Source organism: Anomaloglossus baeobatrachus, chromosome 10, assembly GCF_048569485.1.
Source record: "Anomaloglossus baeobatrachus isolate aAnoBae1 chromosome 10, aAnoBae1.hap1, whole genome shotgun sequence".
Classification (NCBI taxonomy): Eukaryota; Metazoa; Chordata; class Amphibia; order Anura; family Aromobatidae; genus Anomaloglossus; species Anomaloglossus baeobatrachus.
The window spans coordinates 54,391,231-54,403,823 of record NC_134362.1 but is presented as its reverse complement, the minus strand read 5'-3'; the positions used below and the strand labels follow the sequence as shown (position 1 = coordinate 54,403,823).

The window sequence follows — 12,593 nt, the reverse complement described above, 5'->3', positions numbered from 1 at the left end:
GGAAAGACCTCACCGGACCTCAGGAGTGTAAGGAGCAACTGAGCTTGTTTTAACCTTTAGAAAGCCTATGGGGATGGAAGATTTAGATATGGAAAACCCTTGTGGTGTGCAGCGATGTGACGTCTTTTTCAGGTGGATTCAACCTTCATTGAAAAGAAAAAAAAAATACATTTGTAGAGTGGTGTCACCATTTTTTTCAGGCCCTGTAACGCTTTTGGTCAATGGAGCTGTGTAATGGCTTATTCTTGCTGGAAGAGACATTTTTATTGCTATCATTTTGGATAGGTGTTCTATTCTGATCGGTTGTTACTTTTTTTTTTTTTTTTTTTTTTTGTGCTATTGGAGTGATTTAAAATAATGTAATTTTGGTCTACTTGAATATTTTATTTTTTTTTGCTTACAATGTTTATGTATCATGCTAATTATTTTTAGATTTTGAGTAAAAAAAAAAAAAAAATTCTCACCGCAGCGATATCACGGTTGTAATTTTTATATTTTATCTGGGGCAAAAGGTTGGACCATATAAACTTTTTGTGTGTTTTTTTTCTTCGGCGCTCTATTGGGAGACCCAGACGATTGGGTGTATAGCACTGCCTCCGGAGGCCACACAAAGCAATTACACTAAAAAGTGTAAGGCCCCTCCCCTTCTGGCTATACACCCCCAGTGGGATCACTGGCTCACCAGTTTTCTGCTTTGTGCGAAGGAGGTCAGACATCCACGCATAGCTCCACTGTTTAGTCAGCAGTAGCTGCTGACTATGTCGGATGGAAGAAAAGAGTGCCCATATGGGGCCCCCAGCATGCTCCCTTCTTACCCCACTTGTGGTTTGTAAGGTTGAGGTACCCATTGCGGGTACGGAGGCTGGAGCCCACATGCTGTTTTCCTTCCCCATCCCCCTGGGGGGCTCTGAGGAAGTGGGATCTTACCGGCCACCAAGCCCTGAGGCCGGGCTCCATCCACAGACCCATAGAACCTGCTGGATGTGGAGCGGGAGTGCCGTTCAGGGACAAGGCCCTGCAACTTTCAGGTACTCTGTGTCCCCGTATGGCAGGCCACGCACACTCCAGGCTTGCTGGGTGTGCTAGTGCGCCGGGGACTGTAGCGCTGTGCGCTGGGCTTATAGTCCCCGCAGATTACTGGGGGACTTTATGTGTGTGGATCGCCGCGCCGACCGCCCCTGGAGCGGCGGCGCAGCTGCGACTTGTAGTGCGCCGGGGACGCGCCGACCGCGCTTTTACGGCGGCGGCGCTTCTAACTTTAGTCCCCGGTTTTTTTCTGCGGCCTAGCTCCGCTTCGTTAACGCCCCCACCCTGTCAATCAGGGTAGGGGAGAGACGTTGTTCAATCGGCAGCGCCGAGGGCTGGAGCACGATTTACATGCTCCAGCCCTCTCACTGAGCACAGTAGGACACAGGCTTCGCGCTTTTTCTCTGTGCACGCCCTAGGCCCGCCCCCAGGCTTGCAGCTCCCCAGGACGCCGGCAGCCATTATACACATGCAGTCTGGCTGGAGAACGGACGCAGGCTCTGAGGGACCCAGGCTAAGGGTTTTCTGGCGACCACACACCCGCGCTAAGCGGGCGGTAAGCAGCACATACGTGCGGCCCCACTAGTTCCACAGTGTTATATTTGTGTAGACACTGTAAGGTCGCTTCTTGGCTGTACACCCTATATGCTTTGAGGAGACAACAGCATGTCATCCGCAAAACGCAAGGGTGCCAAGGCACGGGCTGTATACACTGCTTGTACAGCATGTGGGGCTAATCTACCAGCAGGCTCCAACGACTCTCATTGTGTGCAATGTTCAGTCCCAGTGGCACTTCGTCAGCCAGAGCCTATTGTGGTGGTAGCCCAGGCAGAGACGCCTGTGAACCCTACCCCGGTGACGGGGACAGAATTTGCAGTCTTTGCTGATAAAATGTCTGTGACTATGACAAAAATCCTGGAGACCTTGCAGTCCAGGCCAGTTGCTCAGACCATGGACACCGCTGTGTCTATGTTCCCCGGCCCCCCTCAGCTGGAATTAATCCGTAATTCAAGGGGGTCCCAGGCATCACAGGCTGAGGGCTCTGACTCGGATGACAGTCCCAGTCCGCCTAAGCGAGCTCGCTGGGAGAGACCCTCCACGTCATCACGCGGATCAGGGTCTCAGCGAGACGGGTCTCTATATGATGGCTCAGAGGTGGGTGATCAGGAGTCTTGTCCTGACGCCGCACTCAATTTGGATACGCCAGATGGTGACGCCATGGTAAATGACCTTATAGCGGCCATCAATAGGCTGTTGGATATTTCTCCCCCAGCCCCTTCAGCAGAGGAGGCAGCTGCACAGCAGGAGAAATTCCATTTCCTGTATCCCAAGCGTAAATTGAGTACTTTTCTGGACCACTCTGATTTCAGAGAATCCATCCAGAAACACAATACTTATCCGGACAAGCGTTTTTCTAAACGCCTTAAGGATACACGTTATCCTTTTCCCCCTGACGTGGTCAAACGCTGGACCCAGTGTCCAAAGGTGGACCCTCCAATATCCAGGCTTGCAGCTAGATCCATAGTTGCAGTGGAGGATGGGGCTTCACTTAAAGATGCCAATGACAGACAGATGGACCTTTGGTTGAAATCTGTCTATGAAGCTATCGGCGCGTCGTTTGCTCCAGCATTCGCGGCCGTGTGGGCGCTCCAAGCTATTTCAGCTGGTCTGGCACAGGTGGACTCTCTCATACGTCCAGCAGTGCCGCAAGTGGCGTCCCTAACTACGCAAATGTCTGCGTTTGCGACCTACGCTATTAATGCGGTACTGGACTCTACGAGCCGTACCTCAATGGCATCCGCCAACTCTGTAGTTTTGCGCAGAGCCTTGTGGTTAAAGGAATGGAAAGCAGATTCTGCTTCTAAAAAATGTTTAACCAGCTTGCCATTATCTGGAGACAGACTGTTTGGTGAGCAATTGGCGGAAATCATTAAACAGTCCAAAGGTAAGGACTCCTCCTTACCCCAGCCCAGATCAAGCAAACCTCCACAGAGGAAGTGGCAGTCAAAGTTTCGGTCCTTTCGAGGCTCGGGCAAGCCCCAATTCTCCTCGTCCAAAGGGACTCAGAAAGAGCAAAGGAGCTCTGATTCCTGGCGGGCTCACTCACGCCCCAAGAAAGCAACCGGAGGTACCGCTTCCAAGGCGGCTGCCTCATGACTTTCGGCCGCCTCCCTCCGCATCCTCGGTCGGTGGCAGGCTCTCCCGCTTTTGCGACATTTGGCTGCCACAGGTCAAAGACCGGTGGGTAACAGACATTTTGTCTCACGGGTACAGGATAGAGTTCAGTTCTCGTCCTCCGCCTCGGTTCTTCAGAACTTCCCCACATCCCGACCGAGCAGATGCCCTTCTGCAGGCGGTGAATTCTCTAAGAGCAGAAGGAGTGGTGGTCCCTGTTCCTCTTCAGGAACGAGGTCAAGGTTTTTACTCCAATCTCTTTGTGGTGCCAAAAAAGGACGGCTCATTCCGTCCTGTTCTGGACCTAAAACTGCTCAACAAGCATGTGAACGCCAGGCGGTTCCGGATGGAATCCCTCCGCTCAGTCATTGCCTCAATGTCTCAAGGAGATTTCCTAGCATCAATAGACATCAAGGATGCTTACCTCCACGTGCCGATTGCTACAGAGCACCAACGCTTTCTCCGCTTCGTGATAGGAGACGACCATCTTCAGTTCGTAGCTCTGCCATTTGGTCTGGCGACAGCCCCACGGGTGTTCACCAAGATCATGGCGGCAGTGGTAGCAGTCTTGCACTCTCAGGGACACTCTGTGATCCCTTACTTGGACGATCTACTGGTCAAGGCACCCTCTCAAGAGGCATGCCAACTCAGCTTGACTGTTGCACTGGAGACTCTCCAGACGTTCGGGTGGATCATCAACTTCTCAAAGTCAAATCTGTCACCGACCCAATCACTAACGTATCTTGGCATGGAGTTTCATACTCTCTCAGCGATAGTGAAGCTTCCGCTGGACAAGCAGCGGTCTCTACAGACTGGGGTGCAGGCTCTCCTTCAAAGTCAGTCGCACTCCTTAAGACGCCTCATGCACTTCCTCGGGAAGATGGTGGCGGCAATGGAGGCGGTTCCGTTTGCGCAGTTTCATCTGCGCCCACTTCAATGGGACATTCTCCGCCAATGGGACGGGAAGTCAACATCCCTGGACAGGAAAGTCTCCCTTTCCCAGACGGCCAAGGACTCTCTGCAGTGGTGGCTTCTTCCCACCTCATTATCACAGGGAAGGTCCTTCCTACCACCCTCTTGGGCGGTGGTCACGACAGACGCGAGTCTGTCAGGGTGGGGAGCAGTTTTTCTCCACCACAGGGCTCAGGGTACGTGGACTCAGCAGGAGTCCACCCTTCAGATCAATGTTCTGGAAATCAGAGCAGTGTATCTTGCCCTACTAGCCTTCCAGCAGTGGCTGGAAGGGAGACAGATCCGAATTCAGTCGGACAACTCCACAGCGGTGGCATACATCAACCACCAAGGGGGGACACGCAGTCGGCAAGCCTTCCAGGAAGTCCGGCGGATTCTGATGTGGGTGGAAGCCACGGCCTCCACCATATCCGCAGTTCACATCCCCGGCGTAGAAAACTGGGAAGCAGACTTCCTCAGTCGCCAGGGCATGGACGCAGGGGAATGGTCCCTTCACCCAGACGTGTTTCAGGAAATCTGTCACCGATGGGGAAGGCCGGACGTCGACCTCATGGCGTCCCGGCACAACAACAAGGTCCCAACCTTCATGGCACGGTCTCGCGATCAAAGAGCTCTGGCGGCAGACGCCCTAGTGCAAGATTGGTCGCAGTTCCGGCTCCCTTATGTGTTTCCACCTCTGGCACTCTTGCCCAGAGTGCTACGCAAGATCAGATCCGATTGCAGCCGCGTCATACTCGTCGCCCCAGACTGGCCGAGGAAGGCGTGGTATCCGGATCTGTGGCAGCTCACGGTCGGCCGACCGTGGGCACTACCAGACCGACCAGACTTACTGTCCCAAGGGCCGTTTTTCCATCGGAATTCTGCGGCCCTGAACCTGACTGTGTGGCCATTGAGTCCTGGATCCTAGCGTCTTCAGGATTATCCCAAGGGGTCGTTGCCACCATGAGACAGGCTAGGAAGCCCACGTCCGCTAAGATCTACCACAGAACGTGGAGGATATTCTTATCCTGGTGCTCTGCTCAGGGAGTGTCTCCCTGGCCATTTGCATTGCCTACCTTTCTTTCTTTCCTGCAATCTGGGTTAGAAAAAGGTTTGTCGCTCGGCTCCCTTAAAGGGCAGGTCTCGGCGCTATCCGTCTTTTTTCAGAGGCGTTTGGCACGCCTTCCTAAGGTGCGCACGTTCCTACAGGGGGTTTGCCATATCGTACCCCCGTACAAGCGGCCGTTAGATCCATGGGATCTGAACAGGGTACTAGTTGCCCTCCAGAAGCCGCCCTTCGAGCCTCTGAGGGAGGTTTCACTTTCTAGACTATCACAGAAAGTGGCTTTTCTGGTAGCGATCACATCTCTTCGGAGAGTGTCTGAGCTAGCAGCGCTGTCATCCAAGGCTCCCTTCCTGGTCTTCCACCAGGACAAGGTTGTGCTGCGCCCCATTCAGGAGTTTCTCCCGAAGGTGGTATCCTCTTTTCATCTTAATCAGGATATCTCTTTACCTTCGTTTTGTCCTCATGCAGTTCATCGGTATGAGAAGGATTTACATTTGTTAGATCTGGTGAGAGCACTCAGAATCTACATTTCCCGCACGGCGCCCTTGCGCCGTTCGGATGCACTCTTTGTCCTTGTCGCTGGTAAGCGCAAAGGGTCGCAGGCTTCTAAGGCCACCCTGGCTCGATGGATCAAAGAACCAATTCTTGAAGCCTACCGTTCTGCTGGGCTTCCGGTTCCATCAGGGCTGAAGGCCCATTCTACCAGAGCCGTGGGTGCGTCCTGGGCATTGCGACACCAGGCTACGGCTCAACAGGTGTGCCAGGCAGCTACCTGGTCGAGTCTGCACACTTTCACCAAACATTATCAGGTGCATACCTATGCTTCGGCGGATGCCAGCCTAGGTAGAAGAGTCCTGCAGGCGGCAGTTGCCTCCCTATAGGGGAGGGCTGTCTTGCAGCTCTAACATGAGGTATTCTTTACCCACCCAGGGACAGCTTTTGGACGTCCCAATCGTCTGGGTCTCCCAATAGAGCGCCGAAGAAGAAGGGAATTTTGTTACTTACCGTAAATTCCTTTTCTTCTAGCTCTTATTGGGAGACCCAGCACCCGCCCTGTTGTCCTTCGGGATTTTTGGTTTGTTTGCGGGTACACATGTTGTTCATGTTGAACGGTTTTCAGTTCTCCGATGTTACTCGGAGTGAATTTGTTTAAACCAGTTATTGGCTTTCCTCCTTCTTGCTTTTGCACTAAAACTGGTGAGCCAGTGATCCCACTGGGGGTGTATAGCCAGAAGGGGAGGGGCCTTACACTTTTTAGTGTAATTGCTTTGTGTGGCCTCCGGAGGCAGTGCTATACACCCAATCGTCTGGGTCTCCCAATAAGAGCTAGAAGAAAAGGAATTTACGGTAAGTAACAAAATTCCCTTCTTTTTAGTCACCTTAGGGGACTTGAATCTTCATCATCATCTGATGGCTTGTGCTATGTACAGCAGGGCCATAACATTGCTACATATACTCGCAATGAAAATCACCGTTTCCTATAGAGTGAAAATCACCGTTTCCTATAGAGTGAAAATCACCGTTTCCTATAGAGTGAAAATCACCGTTTCCTATAGAGTGAAAATCACCGTTTCCTATAGAGTGAAAAAAATCACCGTTTCCTATAGAGTGAAAAAAATCACCGTTTCCTATAGAGTGAAAATCACCGTTTCCTATAGAGTGAAAATCACCGTTTCCTATAGAGTGAAAAAAATCACCGTTTCCTATAGAGTGAAAAAAATCACCGTTTCCTATAGAGTGAAAAAATCAGTCTCTTTTGAAGCCCAGCCACAGGCATGTCATAAGGGAGCACTACTATAAGTACGGAGGTCTTTAGCAGACCCCCCGACTGTCATGGTGATCTGCGATCACCTCACAAGTGTGCCATTGGGAGCATAGGACACTCCCCTAAGCCGATGCATGTTAAATGCTGTGTCCAGGGTTTGACATTGGAGTTTAACAGGTTAACAATTGTGGGGGGAGCTCTGCTGCACTTGCCATTGTTAGCGGCAGGCCCTGGCTGTAATTCGCAGCCAATATATGCTGGTTTTGGGGCACTCACCCTGTGAGCCTAATTTATACACCCGCGACATATATGGCGGATGTCATTAATACATTAGAAAAAAAAGACAAACCTTGCCTGATATGAGTTTACAACGCATTGTGTGCACATTCTCAGAACGCCAGATAAAGCGCCACCTGCATCACTAATTGGCTGTTACCGATTGCTCATTGCTGTCATTCTGATGCCGTCGCAGCTTGTTTCGTTAGGCCGGAGTCACACTTGTGCGAGACTCTTGTAAGTCTTGCATCACATCACCCGACATGGCCTGCAGCTCTACGGACAGGAGCATCTCAGCTGCATAGAAATACATGCAGCTGACCCGCTCCTGTTAGGAGAGTGTGTGGCCATGCCGGGTGATGCGATGTGAGACTCGCGCGAGTCTCTCGCAGGTGTGACTCCAGCCTTAAAGGGTATCTGTCACCAGATTTTTGCTCCCCATCTGAGAATAGCATAATGTAGAGACAGACCCTGATTCCAGCGATGTGTCACTTACTGAGCTGTTTGCCGTAATTTTGATAAAAATTGTTGTTTTCTCTGCTGCTGATCTAGCAGTTATACAGAGCTCATGAATATACTGTGTAATATTATTATTAATAATAATAATTTATTATTATTATTATTATTATTATTATATTTTTTATTTTTTATTTTTTTTTTAATATTATCGCAAACCTGGCCTGACCCACTGCATCTTTACTAATTTGCATCATGGCCCTGGTTACTGCAGAATCCGCAAGATCTTAAGTGAACAACATCACATAGGAAAGTGAAATGTATCTGTCTTCAGTAGTGACAGCAATAAACGAATTAAAAAAAAAACAAAACATGAGTATTGCAGAAATCTTGAAAATTTCACACTATCCACTAGTCTTAGTACTACACGTACACTTCCTGTTCTGTACAGATGACTTTTCAGCAGCATTATCATCACAGACAGGATTATAATGACAGGTGAACTGCATTTATACTTAATACAGCCTGTTCCCCTTCCCTGCATATTGACCTCTGGACAATATGGCAATATGAGTCCATCTGGCTAAAAAAGTGTGTTGTGTTTTATTTTTTTAGTACATTTAACTTTTTAACCCTTTCATGCCAGAGCCTGTTTTTGCCTTCGTGACCGGGCCACGTTTTTCGTTTCTTAACGCTTCAATGGATCCTGGTGATTCTGAAATTCAAATTTTTTTTGTGACCTATTGTACTTTAGGATAGGGATAAAATTAAGACCATCTTCGTGTTTTATTTGTGAAAATATTGGAAATTGGCAAACATTTTAAAAATATTTTTGCAATTTTAAACTTTTTAATTTTTGGGACATTAAACCAGAAAGTTCTGTTACAAAAATTGGTAACTAAATAACATTTGCCACATGTCTACATTACATCAGCGCAATTTCTGAAACATAACTTTTTTTTTTGTTAGGAAGTTAGAAGGGGTAAAAGTTCATCAGCAATTTTCTCATTTTTCCAATAGAATTTCCAAAACCTTTTTTTTGTGTTTATCTATTTCTTTTTTTTCTTTTTTTTTTTTTTTTTTATGCTTTACCGCTTTTACACAATAGAAACAATTTTTTTTTTAGAAAAAAAAATTTTTTTCATTGCTGTATTCTCAGAGCTGTAACTTTGTTTCCGCTGATGGAGCGGTGTGACGGCTCGTTTTTTGTGGGACAAGATGTAGTTTTTAGTAATGCAGTAATACCATTTTTGGTTATGTTCAACATTTTGATTGCGTTTGTCATTTTTTTTTTTTTTTTTTTTTGCCTGCGGTATGATAAAAAAATAATTTTTTTTGATGTTTGTGGGTTTTTTTTTAAACTGTTGACTGAAGGGGTTAAAAAGTGACAGTTTTATAGATCAGGTTGGGCTGGATGCGGTGATATCAAATTATGTACTGTTTTTGTTTTTACATAAATTGTACTCTTGAATCTATTTTTCTTTGTCGCTCCATTGGGAGACCCAGACAATTGGGTGTATAGCTTCTGCCTCCGGAGGCCACACAAAGTATTACACTTTTTTAAAAAAGTGTAACCCCTCCCCTCTGCCTATACACCCTCCCGTGGATCACTGGCTCCTCAGTTTTATGCTTTGTGTGGAAGGAGGCACACATCCACTCATGCATTCTCATACATAGTTATGTCGGATGGAAGAAAAGAGGTCCCCAATGGGGTCCCCGGCATGTTCCCTTCTCACCCCACTAAGTCGGCGGTGTTGTTATGGTTGAGGTACCCATTGCGGGTACGGAGGCTGGAGCCACATGCCGTCTCCTTCACCATCCCTTATGCGGCTCTGGGAAAAGTGGGATCCTATGCGGTCATCCATGTGCTGGGACCGTGCTCCATCCGCAGCCCCTGGTGGAACCTGCCGGACCGGAGCTTATTCATCCCCAGGGACCGGGCCCTGTAACTTGAAGGTACTCTGTATCCTCATGTGGGGACTGTACAGGGGTCGCACCTTCTCCCCGGAAGCCACGGTGGTTCCGTCCGTTATCTTTTCGGCGGACCTCCGCGCCGACCGTGCCTGCTTGTCGGCCGCGGCCTTAAATTTAGCCCCCGGCTTCGCCGCGGCCTAGTCCGAAAAATCCCGCCCCCGAGCCTGCCTGTCAGGGGTAAGGGCGGGATTGCCGACATGACGTCGGCCTTGAGGGCTGGAGCATCCTGCATGTCTCCCTCCCCCCTCAGTGACCACTTGGGGACTCCAGATTCCCGCTCTCTGCTAGCGCCGCCCTCGGCTCCACTCCCCCCCTGAGAGCTCCGGCAGCCATTTTTAACATTCTGCTGGTGGATGCTATTCAGCAGCAAGGCTCTGCAGCTCCGGGGGATCCAGACAGGGAATCTGGAGGACACACTCCGCTAGTGAGCGGTTGGTAAGCCACACCGGTCACCCGGTGCTGGTCTCCCCTAAGGTGCCGGGGGATAGATATAGATAGATAGATAGATAGATATATCTATCTATCTATCTGTTAGGAAATGCGGTATACCCTTTTCCCATATACCCTCAGTGGTCACTCTCCTAAGAGACAACAGCATGTCGTCCACAAGGAGCAAAGCTACTAAGGCACAGATTTTTTTCGCGGCCTGTACCTCTTGTGGGGCTATGTTGCCTGCGGGATCCACCTACCCTCACTGTGATCAATGCTCGACTCCTGCCACGCTTGCTCAGCCGGAGCCTAGGGCAATGGTGGGCCCCTCGGCTCAGGTAGATCCCCCTGCTTCCCCTGAGCAGGCTGCAGGGGCAGAGTCACCGGCGTTGGCCTCTTTCGCTGAGAAACTCTGTCACTTTCTCAATCCATTGCTCAGTCTATGGACAAATGGTCATCTAAGCTCCTTGAGGCATTGCAGTCCAGACCGGGCTCTTCACAGGCCCCGGTCCCTGTTAGCTTGTCTCCTCCAGGTCCTTCTCGGTCCGCGCCGCAGCGCGCTCCCAGGATAGCCCCTAGGTCCCAGGCGGAGGACTCCTGCCCGGATCGCAGCCCCAGACCTGCTAAGCGGTCTCGCTGGGATTCTTCCCCCGGCCTCCTCACGCTGCTTTGGATCCCAGTTTGAGGACTCTCAGGAAGACGAGGCGGACGTGGGAGCTCAGGGCTCTGACCCTGACTTCGCCCTTAACCTTGATACTCCTGAGGGGGACGCCTTAGTAAATGATCTTATCTCGTCCATCAACCAGGTGCTGGATCTCTCACCACCACCTCCTCCTGCAGAGGAGTCGGCTTCTCAGCAGGAGAAACACCAATTTCGATTCCCCAAACGTACGCGCAATACGTTTTTTGATCACTCTAACTTCAGGGACGCTGTCCAGAAGCCCAGAGCGGTCCCAGACAAACGCTTTGCTAAACGGCACACTGACACGCGTTATCCCTTTCCACCTGATGTCGTTAAGGGCTGGGCACACTCTCCCAAGGTGGATCCTCCAGTCTCTAGATTGGCTGCTAGGTCCGTTGTGTCTGTTGCCGATGGCTCATCCCTGAAGGATGCCACTGACAGACAGAGCTCTTGGTGAAGTCTATTTATGAGGCCACGGGCGCGTCTTTTGCCCCGGCCTTTGCGGCTGTGTGGGCTCTCCAAGCAATCTCAGCATGTCTGACTGAGATTAATGCTGTCACGCGGAATTCTGCTCCGCATGTGTTTTCCTTGACCTCTCAGGCATCAGCATTTTCGTCCTACGCCATGAACGCCGTCCTGGACTCCGCTAGCCGTACGGCTGTGGCATCCGCTAACTCCGTGGCAGTCCGCAGGGCCATGTGGCTGCGCGAATGGAAAGCAGACTCTGCTTCCAAAAGGTTCATTACTGGTTTGCCTTTTTCTGGCGAACGTTTGTTTGGCGAACGGTTGGATGAGATTAAGGAATCCTTGGGAAAGGACTCCTCCTTACCCCAGTCCAAACCTAAGAGACCTCAGCAGAGAAAAATCCAATCGAGGTTTCGGTCCTTTCGTCCCTCCGCCAAGCCCCAATCCTCTTCGTCCAACCGGCCGGAGAAAGGCCAGAGGAACTCCTATGCGTGGCGGTCCAAGTCACGCCCCCAAAAGGCCGCAGGAGGCACTGCCTCCAAGACGGCCTCCTCATGACTCTCGGCCTCATCTAGCCACATCCTCAGTCGTTGGCAGGCTCTCCCGCTTTGGAGACGCCTGGTGGCCACACGTTCAAGACTGATGGGTGAGAGACACTCTGTCTCATGGTTACAGGATAGAGTTCAGCTCTCGACCTACGGCTCGTTTTTTCAGAACCTCTCCACCCCCCGCACAGGCCGATGCACTTTTTCAGGCAGTGGACGCTCTAAAGATGGAAGGAGTTGTGATTCCCGTTCCCCTTCAGGAACGTGGTCGGATTTTACTCCAACTTGTTCGTGGTGCCAAAAAAGGATGGGTCATTCCGTCCCGTTCTGGACCTCAAGCTGCTCAACAGACATGTGAGAACCAGACTGTTTTGGATGGAATCTCTCCGCTCGGTCATCGCATCGATGTCACAAGGAGACTTCCTAGCATCGATCGACATCAAGGATGCGTATCTCCATGTGCCGATCGCACCCGAACATCGTTTCCTGCGTTTCGCCATCGGGGACGAACACCTCCAGTTCGTCGCATTGCCCTTCGGCCTGGCGACAGCTCCACGGGTCTTCACCAAAGTCATGGCATCCGTCGTGGCGGTCCTACACTCTCAGGGCCACTCGGTGATCCCATACTTGGACGATCTCCTAGTCAGGGCCCCTTCTCGGGTGGCGTGTCAACGAAGTCTTACCGTCACTCTGGCGACTCTCCAGCAGTTCGGGTGGATCATCAATTTCCCGAAATCCAAGTTGACGCCGACCCAATCACTGACTTACCTCGGGATGGAGTTT

At 50.6% G+C, this 12,593-nt stretch overlaps 1 protein-coding gene across 2 annotated transcripts in view; it reads left to right on the top strand.

Annotated features, from left to right (window-relative positions):
- POLA2 (DNA polymerase alpha 2, accessory subunit) overlaps positions 1 to 12,593 on the top strand; it is a 180,176-nt gene that overhangs the window by 15,328 nt on the left and 152,255 nt on the right. The gene's annotated exons all lie outside the window — the stretch shown is intronic.